The following is a 17,500-nucleotide window of genomic DNA, read 5'->3' as shown; positions in this document are numbered from 1 at the left end:
TAGAGGACATAACATAAACCAGAGAACATAACATGAACCAGAGAACATAACATGAACCGGGGAATTAACATGAACCAGAGAACATAACATGAACCAGAGAACATAACATGAACCAGAGAACATAACATGAAATAGAGGACATGACATGAACTAGAGAACATAACATGAACCAGAGAGCAAAACATGAACCAAAGAACATAACATGAGAGAACATAGCATGAAATAGAGGATGTAACATGAACCAGAGAACATAATATGAAATAGAGGATATAACATGACAGAGAACATAACATTAACCAAAGAACATAGCATGAACCAGAGAACATTACATGAACCAGAGAACATTACAGGAAATAGAGGACATAACATGAAATAGAGAATATCACATGAACTATGGAACATAACATGAACTATGGAACATAACATGAACCAGAGAACATAACATGAACCAGGAAACATAACATGAACTAGAGGACATAACATGAACCAGAGGACATAACATGAACCAGAGAACATAACATGAACCAGAGAACATAACTTGAACCACAGAACATAGCATGAACCAGAGGGCATGACATGAACCAGAGAACATGACATGAACCAGAGAACATAACATGAAGTGGAGGACATAACATGAACCAGAGAACATTACATGAACCAGAGCGCGTAACATGAACCAGAGAACATAACATGAACCAGAGAACATAACTTGAACCAGAGAACATTACATGAACCAGAGAACGTAACATGAACCAGAGAACGTAACATGAACCAGAGAAAATAACATGAACCAGAGGACATAACATGAACCAGAGGACATAACATGAACCAGAGAACATTACATGAACCAGAGAAAATAACATGAACCAGAGGACATAACATGAACCAGAGAACATAACATGAACCAGAGGACATAACATGAACCAGAGAACATAACATGAAGTAGAGGACATGACATGAACCAGAGAACTAACATGAACCAGAGGATATAACATGAACCAGAGAACAACATGAACCAGAGAACGTAACATGAACCAGAGAATATTACATGAACCAGAGAACATAACATGAACCAGAGAACGTAACATGAACCAGAGGACATAACAAGAATCAGAGAACATTACATGAACCAGAGAACGTAACATGACCCAGAGAACGTTACGTGAACCAGAGAACATTACATGAACCAGAGAACGTAACATGAACCAGAGAACGTAACATGAACCAGAGAACATTACATCAACCAGAGAACGTAACATGAACCAGAGAACGTAACTTGAACCAGAGAACATTACATGAACCAGAGAACATTACATGAACCAGAGAACATTGCATGAACCAGGGAACATTACATGAACCAGAGAACATTTCATGAACCAGAGAACATTGCATGAAACAGAGAACCTTACATGAACAAGAGAACATTACATGAACCAGAGAACATTGCATGAACCAGAGAACATTACATGAACCAGAGAGCGTAACCTGAGCCAGAGAACATTACATGAATCAGAGAACATTGCATGAACCAGAGAACATTACATGAACCAGAGAACGTAACATGAACCAAAGAACATTACATGAACCAGAGAACATTGCATGAACCAGAGAACCTTACATGAACCAGAGAACATTACATGAACCAGAGAACATTACATGAACCAGAGAACATTGCATGAACCAGAGAACATTACATGAACCAGAGAACATTGCATGAATCAGAGAACATTGCATGAACCAGAGAACCTTACATGAACCAGAGAACATTACATGAACCAGAGAACATTGCATGAACCAGAGAACGTAACATGAACCAGAGAACATTGTATGAACCAGAGAACGTAACATGAAGCAACCTGTAAATGAGGAGGTAGAGAAATACTGGATAATTGTCATCAGTGTTGTGGCTGAATGAGTGAGGCCATGTGTGATGCAGACGGGGTTGGCCCCGCATGAGGGTAACACTCACAACCAGGACTTTGTGAGGTAGTGAGTACAAACAGGTCATTACACACACCAGGTTGGTTATTGACCAATCTCGGAGCAAGGATGAACCGTGGGCCGACTTCTGCATCCAAGATTCTAACACGGGACTCCGTCGTGCCCATGTGTGACCCATGGTCAGTAACGCTAACCACTACACCACTTAATCAGTGTGTGTGTGTGTGTGTGTGTGTGTGTGTGTGTGTGTGTGTGTGTGTGTGTGTGTGTGTGTGACTACTGTTTGGGTGTTACGGGGAGATAACCTGGGGTGACAATATTGTCCTCTCCCCTGTCCGCTCCCCCTGTAGTGTAAACAAAGTGGATTATTATGTAGCTCAGGTGAAGACAAGAGCCACAGCCAGGAGAGTTAAGGTGGGTCAATCTCTAACCCAGGAAAGTTAAGGTAGAGTTAAGATGTTAGGCTGGGATACGTGGGAAGACACTCAGGTTAGGTGGCTGGTGAGCCTCAAGTGTGGGTACGGTAGACACAAGGTAAGTGTAGGTGTTGGTGAGCCTCAAGTGTGGAGACGGTAGACACAAGGTAAGTGTAGGTGTTGGTGAGCCTCAAGTGTGGGGACGGTAGACACAAGGTAAGTGTAGGTGTTGGTGAGCCTCAAGTGTGGGGACGGTAGACACAAGGTAAGTGTAGGTGTTGGTGAGGCTCAAGTGTGGGGACGGTAGACACAAGGTAAGTGTAGGTGTTGGTGAGGCTCAAGTGTGGGGACGGTAGACACAAGGTAAGTGTAGGTGTTGGTGAGGCTCAAGTGTGGGGACGGTAGACACAAGGTAAGTGTAGGTGTTGGTGAGCCTCAAGTGTGGGAACGGTAGACACAAGGTAAGTGTAGGTGTTGGTGAGGCTCAAGTGTGGGGACGGTAGACACAAGGTAAGTGTAGGTGTTGGTGAGGCTCAAGTGTGGGAACAGTAGACACAAGGTAAGTGTAGGTGTATTGTACCACGTCAGTTATGGCCACAACACCCACCACTGTGAGATACCACACTTAACCACTCCAACGTCCAGAAGAACCTACACTTGTGTGTACAATGTGGGGTTGTGATGATAACCTCACCTAACTTATGATGCTAACCTCTCCTTACTTATCATGCTAACGTCTCCTTACTTATCATGCTAACGTCTCCTTACTTATGATGTTACCCTCTCCTTACTTATCATGCTAACCTCTCCTTACTTATCATGCTAACCTCTCCTTACTTATCATGCTAACCTCTCCTTACTTATCATGCTAACCTCTCCTTGCTTATAATGCTAACCTCTACTTACTTATGATGCTAACCTCTCCTTACTTATGATGCCAACGTCTCCTTACTTATCATTCTAACCTCTCCTTACTTATCATGCTAACCTCTCCTTACTTATCATGCTAACCTCTCCTTACTTATCATGCTAACCTCTCCTTACTTATCATGCTAACCTCTCCTTACTTATAATGCTAACCTCTACTTACTCATGATGCTAACCTCTCCTTACTTATAATGCCAACGTCTCCTTACTTATGATGCGAACCTCTCCTTACTTATAATGCTAACCTCTCCTTGCTTATGATGCTAACCTCTCCTTACTTATAATGCTAACCTCTCCTTACTTATGATGTTAACCTCTCCTTACTTATGATGCTAACCTCTCCTTACTTATGATGCTAACCTCTCCTTTATTATGATGTTAATCTCTCCTTACTTATGATGCTAACCTCTCCTTACTTATGATATTAACCTCTCCTTACTTATCATGCTAACCTCTCCTTATTTATGATGCTAACCTCTCCTTACTTATGATGCTAACCTCTCCTTACTTATGATGTTAACCTCTCCTTACTTATCATGCTAACCTCTCCTTCCTTATGATGCTAACCTCTCCTTACTTATCATGCTAACCTCTCCTTACTTATGATGCTGACCTCTCCTTACTTATGATGCTAACCTCTCCTTACTTATGATGTTAACCTCTCCTTACTTATCATGCTAACCTCTCCTTCCTTATGATGCTAACCTCTCCTTACTTATCATGCTAACGTCTCCTTACTTATGATGCTAAACTCTCCTTGCTTATGATGTTAACCTCTCCTTACTTATGATGCTAACCTCTCCTTACTTATGATGTTAACCTCTCCTTACTTATGATGCTGACCTCTCCTTACTTATGATGCTAACCTCAACTTACTTATGATGCTAACCTCTCCTTGCTTATGATGTTAACCTCTCCTTACTTATGATGCTAACCTCTACTTACTTATGATGCTAACCTCTCCTTACTTATAATGTTAACCTCTCCTTACTTATGATGCTGACCTCTCCTTACTTATGATGCTAACCTCAACTTACTTATGATGCTAACCTCTCCTTGCTTATGATGTTAACCTCTCCTTACTTATGATGCTAACCTCTACTTACTTATGATGCTGACCTCTCCTTACTTATGATACTAACCTCTGCTTACTTATGATGCTAACCTCTCCTTACTTATGATGCTAACCTCTCCTTACTTATCATGCTAACGTCTCCTTACTCATGATGCTAACCTCTCCTTACTCATGATGCTAACCTCTCCTTACTTATAATGCTAACATCTACTTACTTATGATGCTAGCCTCTTTTTACTTATGATGCTAACGTCTCCTTACTTATGATGCTAACGTCTCCTTACTTATGATGCTAACCTCTCCTTACTTATCATGCTAACGTCTCCTTACTTATGGTGCTAACCTCTCCTTACTTATGATGCTAACCTCTCCTTACTTATGATGCTAACCTCTCCTTACTTATCATGCTAAGGTCTCCTTACTTATGATGCTAACCCCTCCTTACTTATGATGCTAACCTCTCCTTACTTATAATGCTATCCTCTACTTACTTGTGATGCTAACCTCTCCTTACTTATCATGCTAACGTCTCCTTACTTATGATGCTAGCCTCTCCTTACTAATGATGTTAACCTCTCCTTACTTATCATGCTAACCTCTACTTACTTATCATGCTAACCTCTCCTTACTTATCATGCTAACCTCTCCTTATTTATGATGCTGACCTCTCCGTGCTTATAATGCTAACCTCTTCTTACTTATGATGCTAACCTCTCCTTACTTATAATGCCAACGTCTCCTTACTTATCATGCTAACCTCTTCTTACTTACCATGCTAACCTCTCCTTACTTATCATGCTAACCTCTCCTTACTTATCATGCTAGCCTCTCCTTACTTATCATGCTAACCTTTCCTTACTTATAATGCTAACCTTTACTTACTTATGATGCTAACCTCTCCTTACTTATAATGCCAACGTCTCCTTACTTATGATGCTAACCTCTCCTTACTTATCATGCTAACGTCTCCTTACTTATGATGCTAACCTCTCCTGACTTATGATGTTAACCTCTCCTTACTTATCATGCTAACTTCTACTTATTTATGATGCTAACCTCTCCTTACTTATGATGTTAACCTCTCCTTACTTATCATGCTAACCTCTCCTTATTTATGATGCTAACCTCTCCTTACTTATGATGCTAACCTCTCCTTACTTATGATGTTAACCTCTCCTTACTTATGATGTTAACCTCTCCTTACTTATGATGCTAACCTCTCCTGACTTATGATGCTAACCTCTCCTTACTTATGATGTTAACCTCTCCTTACTTATGATGCTAACCTCCCCTTACTTATGATGTTAACCTCTCCTTACTTATGATGCTGACCTCTCCTTACTTATGATGCTAACCTCTACTTACTTATGATGTACCCTCTCCTTGCTTATGATGTTAACCTCTCCTTACTTATGATGCTTATCTCTACTTACTTATGATGCTGGCCTCTCCTTACTTATGATTCTAACCTCTCCTTACTTATCATGCTAACCTTTCCTTACTTATCATGCTAACCTCTCCTCACTTATGATGCTAACCTCTCCTTACTTATCATGCTAACCTCTCCTTACTTATCATGCTAACCTCTCCTTACTTATCATGCTAACCTCTCCTTATTTATGATGTTAACCTCTCCTTACTTATGATGCTAACCTCTCCTTACTTATAATGCTAACCGCTCCTTACTTATGATGCTGACCTCTCTTTACTTATGATGCTAAACTCTCCTTACTTATGATGCTAACCTCTCCTTACTTATGATGCTAACCTCTCCTTACTTATGATGCTAACCTCTACTTACTTATGATGCTAACCTCTCCTTACTTATGATGCTAACCTCTTCTTCCTTATGATGCTAAACTTTCTTTACTTATGATGTTAACCTCTCCTTACTTATGATTCTACCTCTCCCTACTTATGATGTTAACCTCTCCTTACTTACCATGCTAACCTCTCCTTACTTATCATGCTAACCTCTACTTACTTATCATGCTAACCTCTCCTTACTTATGATGCTAACCTCTCCTTACTTATGATGCAATCCTCTACTTACTTATGATGCTAATTCTCCTTACTTATGATGCTAACCTCTACTTACTTATGATGTTAACCTCTTCTTACTTATGATGCTAACCTTCACTTACTTATGATGCTAACCTCTCCTTACTTATGATGTTAACCTCTACTTACTTGTGATGCTAACCTCTCCTTACTTATGATGTTAACCTCTACTTACTTATGATGCTAACCTCTCCTTACTTATGTTGCTAACCACTACTTACTTATGATCTGACCTCTCCTTACTTATGATGCCAACCTCTACTTACTTATGATGCTAGCCTCTCCTTACTTATGATGCTAACCTCTACTTACTTATGATGTTGACCTCTCCTTACTTATGATTCTAACCTCTCCTTACTTCTGATACTAACCTCTCCTTACTTATGATACTAACCTCTCCTTACTTATGGTGCTAACCTCTCCTTACTTATGATGCTAAACTCTCCTTACTTATGATACTATCCTCTACTTACTTATGATGCTAACCTCTCCTTACTTATGATGCTAACCTCTACTTACTTATAATGCTAACCTCTCCTTACTTATGATGCTAACATCTCCTTACTTATGATGCTGACCTCCCCTTACTTATGATGCTAACCTCTCCTTACTTATGATGCTGACCTCTCGTTACTTACGATGCTAGCCTCTCCTTACTTATAATGCTAACCTCACCTTACTTATGATGCTAACCTCTACTTACTTATGATGCTGACTTCTCTTTACTTATGATGCTAACCTCTCCTTACTTATGATGCTAATCTCTCCTTACTTATGATGCTGACCTCTCCTTACTTATGATGCTAAGCTCTGCTTACTCATGATGCTAACTTCTCCTTATCTATGATGCTAACCTCTCCTCACTTAAAATGCTAAAACTTATATCAGGGTGAAGAGAGTGGTGAAAGCAAGTAAGCTTTAAAAAGAGCCTTTTGTGAAGAAATACCATGAGGGATTGAGTGTAGAATGGTAAAAAGTGAGAGTAAATGACGTGAGGGGAGTGGGTGAAGAATGAGAGGTAACTAGGGAAGCAGTGATGACATATGCATGAGATGCATGTGGCATGAGACAGGGTAGTGAGTGGTGGGATGAAGAAGTAAAGTTGCTAAAGAAAGAGAAAAGAGAAACGTTTTGGCGGTACTTGAAGTGAGCAGAGAGAGAGGAGAGAGAATCGCTCCAAGTGAAAGCTGGTCTTTGACAAGGGTGTGTGATGGCACTATGGTTGTTCAAGTTGTTTATGGTTTGGGTGTTAAAGGAGGTAAATGCGAGAACCTTGGAGAGAGGAGTGAGTATGCAGTCTGTTGTGGACGAGAGGGCCTTGGAAGTGAGTCAGTTGTTGTTCGCTGATGATGCAGCGGTGGTGGCTACTAATTCGGGTGAGAAACTGCATAAGTTGGTGACTGACTTTTGTAAAGTGTGTGAAAGAAGATAGTTGAGAGTAAATATGAATAAGAGCAAGGTTATTAGGTACAGCAGAGTTACGTGACAAGTTAGCTGCGATGTAAGTTTGAATGGAGAAAAACTGGAGGAAGTGAAGTGTTTTAGATATCTGGGAGTGGATCTGGCAGCGGATGGAACCATGGAAGCGGAAGTGGGTCACAGGGCGGGGGAGGGGGGCGAAGGTTTTGGGAGCGTTGAAAAATGTGTGGAAGTCGAGAACGTTATCTCAGAAAGCAATTCATGGGTATGTTTGAAGGAACAGTGGTTCCAACAATGTTATATGGTTGCGAGGCGTGGGCTATGGATAGGGTTGTGCGCAGGAGGGTGGATGTGCTGGAAATGAGATGTTTGAGGACAATATGTGGTGTGAGGTGGTTTGATCGAGTAAGCAATGAAAGGGTAAGAGAGATGTGTGGTAATAAAATAAGTGTGGTTGAGAGAGCAGAAGAGGGTGTGTTGGAATGGTTTGGACATATGGAGAGAACGAGTGAGGAAAGATTGACATAGAGGATAAATGTGTCAGAGGTGGAGGGAAAAAGGATAAGTGGGAGACAAATTGGAGGTGGAAGGATGGAGTGATAAAGATTTTGAGCGATCGAGCCCTGAGCGTACAGGAGGGTGAAAGGCGCGCAAGGAATAGAGTAAATTGGAACGATGTGGTAGATTGGGATCGACGTGCTGCTAATGGACTGAACTGGGGCATGTGAAACGTTTGGGGTAAGCCATGGAAAGGTCAGTGGGGCCTGGAGCTGTGGTTTCGTCGCATTACACATGACAGCTAGAGACTGAGTGTGAACGAATGTGGCCTTTGTTGTCTGTTTTCCTGGCGCTACCTCGCTGAAGCGGGGGGTAGCGATGCTGTTTCCTGTGCGACGGGGAAGCGCCAGGAATGGATTGAAGGCAACTGATGCTCCACAAATGTATCATTACCTCAATTATTAATAACCTCTGGACACAGTACTTATGTACTAACAACACACAGTTGTTATAATCCTATAACTTCCTGCTGCTCCTGCTGCTCCTGCTGCTCCTGCTTATTAATTTCACTTGTATCAATCACAACTACGTACATACACGTTGTAACCATCGAATTGTATATAACTGATTACCGTTGCAGTAACGTTATTATGACTTAACTACCAATTACAACTGATTTAACATGTTAATCACACAACTATTAATTGGTCAGTCTTTAACATTCAGTATATACATGTTTACACCGTGTGTGTCATACATGTCCACGTGTCTTACGTAGGTTAACACGTGTCATACACGTCCACGTGTCGTACCTAAGTTAACACGCGTCATACATGTCCACGTGTCAAACATGTCCACGTGTCATGCGTAGGTTAACATGTCATACATGTCCACGTGTCATACGTAGGTCTACACGTGTCATATATGTCCACGTGTCATACGTAGGTTAACACGTGTCATTCATGTCCACGTGTCATACGTAAGTTAACACGTGTCATACACGTCCACGTGTCGTACCTAAGTTAACACGCGTCATACATGTCCACGTGTCAAACATGTCCACGTGTCATGCGTAGGTTAACATGTCATACATGTCCACGTGTCATACGTAGGTCTACACGTGTCATATATGTCCACGTGTCATACGTAGGTTAACACGTGTCATTCATGTCCACGTGTCATACGTAAGTTAACACGTGTCATACACGTCCACGTGTCGTAACTAAGTTAACACGCGTCATACATGTCCACGTGTCATACGGAGGTTAATACGTGTAATACATGTCCACGTGTCATACATGTCCACGTGTCAGACGTAGGTTAACACGTGTCATACGTAGGTTAACACGTGCCATACGTAGGTTAACACGCGTCATACACGTCCACGTGTCATACGTAGGTTAACACGTGTCATACGTGTCCATGTGTCATACGTAGGTTAACACGTGTCATACGTGTCCACGTGTCATACGTAGGTTAACACGTGTCATACGTGTCCACGTGTCATGCACGTCCACGTGTCATACGTAGGTTAACACGTGTCATACACGTCCACGTGTCATACGTAGGTTAACACGTGTCATACGTGTCCACGTGTCATACGTAGGTTAACCCATGTCATACACGTCACTACCAGGTTGGGTTGGACCTTAATGACACGTGACCACGTGTCTCGTCTCCTTCCTCATCCTGGATCGTTCTTTCGTCTCCTTCGCCCTAGTTCCAGTGAACGATTTTCGTCCTTACTTGGTATCTTCGTCATGAGGACGTGTCCTACACATCATGCGACCCGTCATGCACTCCACACTACACAACTCTGACCCAGTCTTCCCGTCATGCACTCCACACTCCACAACTCTGACCCAGTCTTCCCGTCATGCACTCCACACTACACAACTCTGACCCAGTCTTCCCGTCATGCACTCCACACTACACGACTCTGACCCAGTCTTCCCGTCATGCATTCCACACTACACAACTCTGACCCAGTCTTCCCGTCATGCACTCCACACTACACGACTCTAACCCACTCTTCCCGTCATGCATTCCACACTACACGACTCTGGCCCAGTCTTCCCGTCATGCATTCCACACTACACAACTCTGACCCAGTCTTCCCGTCATGCACTCCACACTACACGACTCTGACCCAGTCTTCCCGTCATGCACTCCACACTACACAACTCTGACCCAGTCTTCCCGTCATGCACTCCACACTACACGACTCTGACCCAGTCTTCCCGTCATGCATTCCACACTACACGAGTCTGACCTAGTCTTCCCGCATTGAACTCCACACTACACAACTCTGACCCAGTCTTCCCGTCATGCACTCCACACTACACGACTCTGACCCAGTCTTCCCGTCATGCACTCTACACTACACGACTCTGACCCACTCTTCCCGCCATGCATTCCACACTACACAACTCTGACCCAGTCTTCCCGCCATGCATTCCACACTACACAACTCTGACCCAGTCTTCTCGTCATGCATTCCACACTACACGACTCTGACCCAGTCTTCCCGTCATGCACTCTACACTACACGACTCTGACCCAGTCTTCCCGCCATGCACTCCACACTACACGACTCTGACCCAGTCTTCCCGTCATGCATTCCACACTACACAACTCTGACCCAGTCTTCCCGTCATGCACTCCACACTACACGACTCTGACCCACTCTTCCCGTCATGCATTCCACACTACACGACTCTGGCCCAGTCTTCCCGTCATGCATTCCACACTACACAACTCTGACCCAGTCTTCCCGTCATGCACTCCACACTACACGACTCTGACCCAGTCTTCCCGTCATGCACTCCACACTACAGAACTCTGACCCAGTCTTCCCGCCATGCACTCCACACTACACGACTCTGACCCAGTCTTCCCGTCATGCACTCTACACTACACGACTCTGACCCAGTCTTCCCGTCATGCACTCCACACTACACAACTCTGACCCAGTCTTCCCGTCATGCACTCCACACTACACAACTCTGACCCAGTCTTCCCGTCATGCACTCTACACTACACGACTCTGACCCAGTCTTCCCGTCATGCACTCCACACTACACAACTCTGACCCAGTCTTCCCGTCATGCACTCCACACTACACAACTCTGACCCAGTCTTCCCGTCATCATATATCAAACGTTGATTGGTTCCCCGGGACTCACTACTGCCTCCTCCACCACGAACGTGTGGATGATCAGTTTTATGTGATCCACAACACATGTGGTTGTTCTGTTCACATCACAGTATAACACTGTTCGTTATGGTCACATAGAAACATGATCGAGGTCAATAATGTTGCTGGCGAGTTCCTTGATCGTCGACTATGTGATGGACACCATCACATCCAGTGTGATCAACATACAAGACTGATAAAAAGATAACAAGATCTGCCATCCAGATATAATATCATGTGAATGTCATCACTTGAAAAGAACAAGAGAAAAATACGTCCACTTCCTCCTGGGCGAAAACTTCCTGCTTCCAGGATCACTACTTCAGGTGCCAACCAGCCAGCTCGTGGCTGCCATCACCAGAGACTCTACCAGACACACAACAGTGACTCTACGAGACACACAACAGTGACTCTACCAGACACACAACAGTGACTCTACCAGACACACAACAGTGACTCTACCAGACACACAACAGTGACTCTACCAGACATACAACAGTGACTCTACCAGACACACAACAGTGACTCTACCAGACACACAACAGTGACTCTACCAGACACACAACAGTGACTCTACCAGACACACAACAGTGACTCTACCAGACACACAACAGTGACTCTACCAGACACACAACAGTGACTCTACCAGACATACAACAGTGACTCTACAAGACTCTGCCAGACATACAACAGTGACTCTACCAGACATACAACAGTGACTCTACCAGACACACAACAGTGACTCTACCAGACACACAACAGTGACTCTACCAGACACACAACAGTGACTCTACCAGACATACAACAGTGACTCTACAAGACTCTGCCAGACATACAACAGTGACTCTACCAGACATACAACAGTGACTCTACCAGACACACAACAGTGACTCTACCAGACACACAACAGTGACTCTACCAGACACACAACAGTGACTCTACCAGACATACAACAGTGACTCTACCAGACACACAACAGTGACTCTACCAGACACACAACAGTGACTCTACCAGACACACAACAGTGACTCTACCAGACACACAACAGTGACTCTACCAGACACACAACAGTGACTCTACCAGACACACAACAGTGACTCTACCAGACATACAACAGTGACTCTACAAGACTCTGCCAGACATACAACAGTGACTCTACAAGACACACAACAGTGACTCTACCAGACACACAACAGTGACTCTACCAGACACACAACAGTGACTCTACCAGACACACAGCAGTGACTCTACCAGACACACAACAGTGACTCTACCAGACATACAACAGTGACTCTACAAGACTCTGCCAGACATACAACAGTGACTCTACAAGACACACAACAGTGACTCTACCAGACACACAACAGTGACTCTACCAGACATACAACAGTGACTCTACCAGACACACAGCAGTGACTCTACCAGACACACAACAGTGACTCTACCAGACACACAACAGAGACTCTACCAGACACACAACAGGGACTCTACCAGACACACAACAGTGACTCTACCAGACACACAACAGTGACTCTACCAGACGTACAACAGTGACTCTACCAGACATACAACAACAGTGACTCTACCAGAACCTTCCTCTCTCATCACGACGCTACCGTGGTCTGTCCTGAACCACGCAGGAGGACCACCACAGAGACCACTGGAGTACACGGACCACCGGACCACACGGACCAACGACAACACGGACCACCGGACCACACGGACCACTGAACCACACGGACCACCGGACCACAGAGACCATCGGACCACACGGACCACCAGACCACACGGACCACCAGACGACACGGACCACCGGACCACTGTAACCACCGGACCACAGTAACCACCGGACCACTGGACCACCGGACTATTCGAACCATCGGACCACACGGACCACCGGACCACATGGACCACCGGACCACACGGATCACCGGACCACACGGACCACCGGACCAAAGGAACCACCGGACCACCGGACCACCGGACTATTCGAACCATCGGACCACACGGACCACCGGACCACATGGACCACCGGACCACACGGATCACCGGACCACACGGACCACCGGACCACACGGACCACGGCGTAGGAGAAGGCCGGATTAGGTGGAGGGGAAAGCTATCTGGTCTACAGGACCACCTGGCCACTGGGACCACCTGGCCACTGGGACCACCTGGCCACTGGGGCCATCTGACCACTGGGACCACCTGGCCACTGGGGCCATCTGGCCACTGGGATCACCTGGCCACTGGGGCCATCTGGCCACTGGGACCACCTGGCCACTGGGACCACCTGGCCACTGGGATCACCTGGCCACTGGGACCACCTGGCCACTGGGACCACCTGGCCACTGGGACCACCTGGCCACTGGGATCACCTGGCCGTTGGGGCCACCTGGCCACTGGGACCATCTTGCCACTGGGACCACCTGGCCGTTAAGGCCACCTGGCCATGTGGGCCACCTGGCCATGTGGGCCACCTGGCTATGTGGGCCATCTGGCCGCGGGAGGAACAGCTGGAGCATAATGACCCTGGACGATGAATGATTAATGTCAAAGGTCATGATGGTCGGAGGTCAATTGTGTCATGACCTACTGATGGTCGTACATTGTCCTCCCGTCCCAGGTCACCATCAGCAGGAGGTCACCATCAGCAGGAGGTCAACACCAGCAGGAGGTCACCATCAGCAGGAGGTCGCCATCAGCAGGAGGTCGCCACCAGCAGAAGGTCAACACCAACAGAAGGTCAAGACCAACAGGAAGTCACCACCAGCAGGAGGTCACCATCAGCAGGAGGTCACCGCCAGCAGAAGGTCAACACCAACAGAAGGTCAAGACCAACAGGAAGTCACCACCAGCAGGAGGTCACCATCAGCAGGAGGTCACCGCCAGCAGAAGGTCAACACCAACAGAAAGTCATCACCAGCAGGAGGTCACCACCGGCAGGAGGTCACCACCAGCAGGAGGTCACCACCAGCAGGAGGTCAACACCAGCAGGTCAACACCAACAGGAAGGCACCACCAGCAGGAGGTCACCACCAGCAGGAGGTCATCACTAGCAGAAGGTCACCACCAGCAGGTCAACACCAGCAGAAGGTCAACACCAACAGGAAGTCACCACCAGCAGGAGGTCAACACCAGCAGGAGGTCGCCATCAGCAGGAGGTCAACACCAGCAGGAGGTCACCACCAACAGGAGGTCACCACCAGCAGAAGGTCAACACCAGCAGGAGGTCACCACCAGCAGAAGGTCAACACCAACAGGAAGTCACCACCAGCAGGAGATCAACACCAGCAGGAGGTCACCACCAGCAGGAGGTCACCACCAGCAGGAGGTCACCACCAGCAGGAGGTCACCACCAGCAGGAGGTCACCACACATGGACTCACCTTCTGGTTCTGAACTCGAGGATTGCACAGTAGTGACGTTGGCGGGGTTGTGGGCGTCTGTTGGAGATGGAGTGGTGTTGGAGGTGGTGGTGTGGGGGAGAGGCTCACACACACACACACACTAGTGTTGTCGCCACTACAGTCTCTGGTAACACACTGGCCAGGTTGAGCAGCCGCCATCTTGCTCGGGCTAGCATGATGCGCCGGTGTTGCCATCAACACGTAACTTCAACCAAATGTTTCCTGTGTGGTGAAGACGCATGGCGTCATGCAGGTCCGTCATCATGACGACACATGACACATGTTTCCTCTGTTACCTTCCAGTCACCAGCAGGAGACTGGCACACACACACGGCAGCCCAGCAACACAACACACCAACACCTTCAACATGTCAGTTCACCAAATACCAATATGAGTCAGTCAATAATTCCATCATAAACTCAGTTAACTCTGAAGAACTTAGGAAATTCTTCAGTTGACAACAATGAATCAAAGTTATGGCTAGGTGGAGTAGGTGGAGGAGTAACGCCACCATCTGGCAACACCAGATGGCTCCACCTCCTCCACCTCCTCGTCTCGTAACATTTTCATCTGAGCCAACCCTCGAGCTCCTCCCTCACCCCAGCTTCCGCAAGATTCCACCACCAGGCCTCGAGGTGGACCTCGACTCCAGTTTTGTGGACGTCTTAATTCTTCTCTCTCTCTCTCTCTCTCTCTCTCTCTCTCTCTCTCTCTCTCTCTCTCTCTCTCTCTCTCTCTCTCTCTCTCTCTCTCTCTCTCTCTCTCTCTCTCTGAGAAGCGTTAATAACATCAATGTTGATGATCAAGATTCGCCGTGAGATCTACGCGTTGGCCCTAGTTAGACGTAGAGCTTCGTTGTAGGTTGGTAGGTAGGTAGGTAGGTAGGTAGGTAAGTAGGTAGATAGGTACGTAGATAGGTAGGTAAGTAGGTTAGTAAGTAGATAGGCAGGTAGGTAGGTAAGTAGGCAGGTAGGAAGGTGGGTAGGTAGGTAGTTAGGTAGGTAGGTAGGTAGGTAGGTAGGTAGGCAGGTAAGTAGATAGATAGGTAGGTAGATAGGTAGGTAAGTAGGTTGGTAAGTAGATAGGCAGGTAGGTAGGTAAGTAGGCAGGTAGGTAGCTGGGTAAGTAGGTAGGTAGGTGGGTTGGTGGCTAAGTAGGTAGGTAGGTAAGTAGGTAGGTAGATAGGTAGGTAGGTAGGTAGTTAAGTAGGTAGGTAGGTAAGTAGTAGGTAAGTAGGTAGATAGGTAGGTAGATAGGTAAGTAAGTAGGTTGGTAAGTAGATATGTAGGTAGGTAGGTAGGTAAGTAAGTAGATAAGTAGGTAGATAGGTAGATAGGTAGGTAGGTAGGTAGGTAGGTAGGTAGGTAGGTAAGTAGGTAGGTAGGCAGATAGGTAGGTAGGTAGGTAGGTAGGTAGGTAGGTAGGTAGGTAGGTAAGAAGGTAGGTAGGTAGATAGGTAGGTAGGTAGGTAAGTAGGTAGGTAGATAGGTAGGTAGGTAGGTAGATAGGTAGGTAGGTAGGTAGGTAGGTAGATAGGTAGGTAGGTAGATAGGTAGGTAGATAGGTAGGTAGATAGGTAGGTAAGTAGGTAGGTAGATAGGTAGGTAGGTAGATAGGTAGGTAGGTGCTCTAGCCAGCATTGTATCATGGCAAAATTTCGCCATTGGTCCAGTACCCGAAATCCTACACACACACACACACACACACACACACACACACACACACACACACACACACACACACACACACACACACACACACACATGTAGTGAAGACGTGTACTGTTACACTTGACCAACATTTGGAAACTTTTGCACACGTCGCCGGGGGAAGGTTTAGAGCCAGGTGGGTAGCGCATGAGAAGCATCGTACCCATCTATAAGAAAGGTGGCAGAGAACAGCTGGTGAGCCAACATGACAGTGTTGTGGGTGAACTGTGAGATGATGAACAGAAGGAACTGCATGACCATCTGTACACGAGATCTAACCTCGGTCATGCGTAGCCAGCCTCCTCCTGATGTCTCATGTGAGTGGGTGAGTGGGTTAATAAATCTATGTGAGTGGGTGAGTGGGTTAATAAGTCTATGTGAGTGGGTGAGTGGGTTAATACGTCGATGTGAGTGGGTGAGTGGGTTACGTGTGTGTAGAGTGTCAGATGACACGTTACGACACAGGAAGTTGAGTGAGAAGTTGGATCACCAGCCAGGAACCAGTGGTGACGTCATCAGTGGACGGAGGATGACCTCAGAGGAAGGGAGGAGCAGGAGCCACGTCATAGCGGCCTTGTGGTAATGGTTGTGGTCACAAGTGGAGTACCCCAGGGGTCTGCTCCGGCACCATAACTTATGGTAATGGTTGTGGTCACAAGTGGAGTACCCCAGGGGTCTGCTCCAGCACCATAACTTATGGTAATGGTTATGGTGACAAGTGGAGTACCCCAGGGGTCTACTCCGGCACCATAACTTATGGTAATGGTTATGGTGACAAGTGGAGTACCCCAGGGGTCTACTCCGGCACCATAACTTATGGTAATGGTTATGGTGACAAGTGGAGTACC

General features: G+C 46.1%; 1 protein-coding gene across 1 annotated transcript in view; it reads right to left on the bottom strand.

The window, feature by feature from the left end:
• The window catches only part of LOC139748034 (ionotropic receptor 93a-like), a 245,070-nt gene extending 230,031 nt beyond the window's left edge, over nucleotides 1–15,039 (bottom strand). Inside the window, exon 1 of the mRNA XM_071660598.1 lies at nucleotides 14,922–15,039. The gene's annotated coding sequence lies outside the window, so the exon portion shown is untranslated. The remainder of the gene's footprint in view (nucleotides 1–14,921) is intronic.
• Between the last annotated feature and the right edge of the window lie 2,461 nt (nucleotides 15,040–17,500).

This window comes from Panulirus ornatus, chromosome 72 (genome assembly GCF_036320965.1).
Source record: "Panulirus ornatus isolate Po-2019 chromosome 72, ASM3632096v1, whole genome shotgun sequence".
NCBI lineage: Eukaryota > Metazoa > Arthropoda > Malacostraca > Decapoda > Palinuridae > Panulirus > Panulirus ornatus.
Note: the sequence above shows the minus strand (reverse complement) of the source record. Positions and strands in the feature narration are given on the sequence as shown.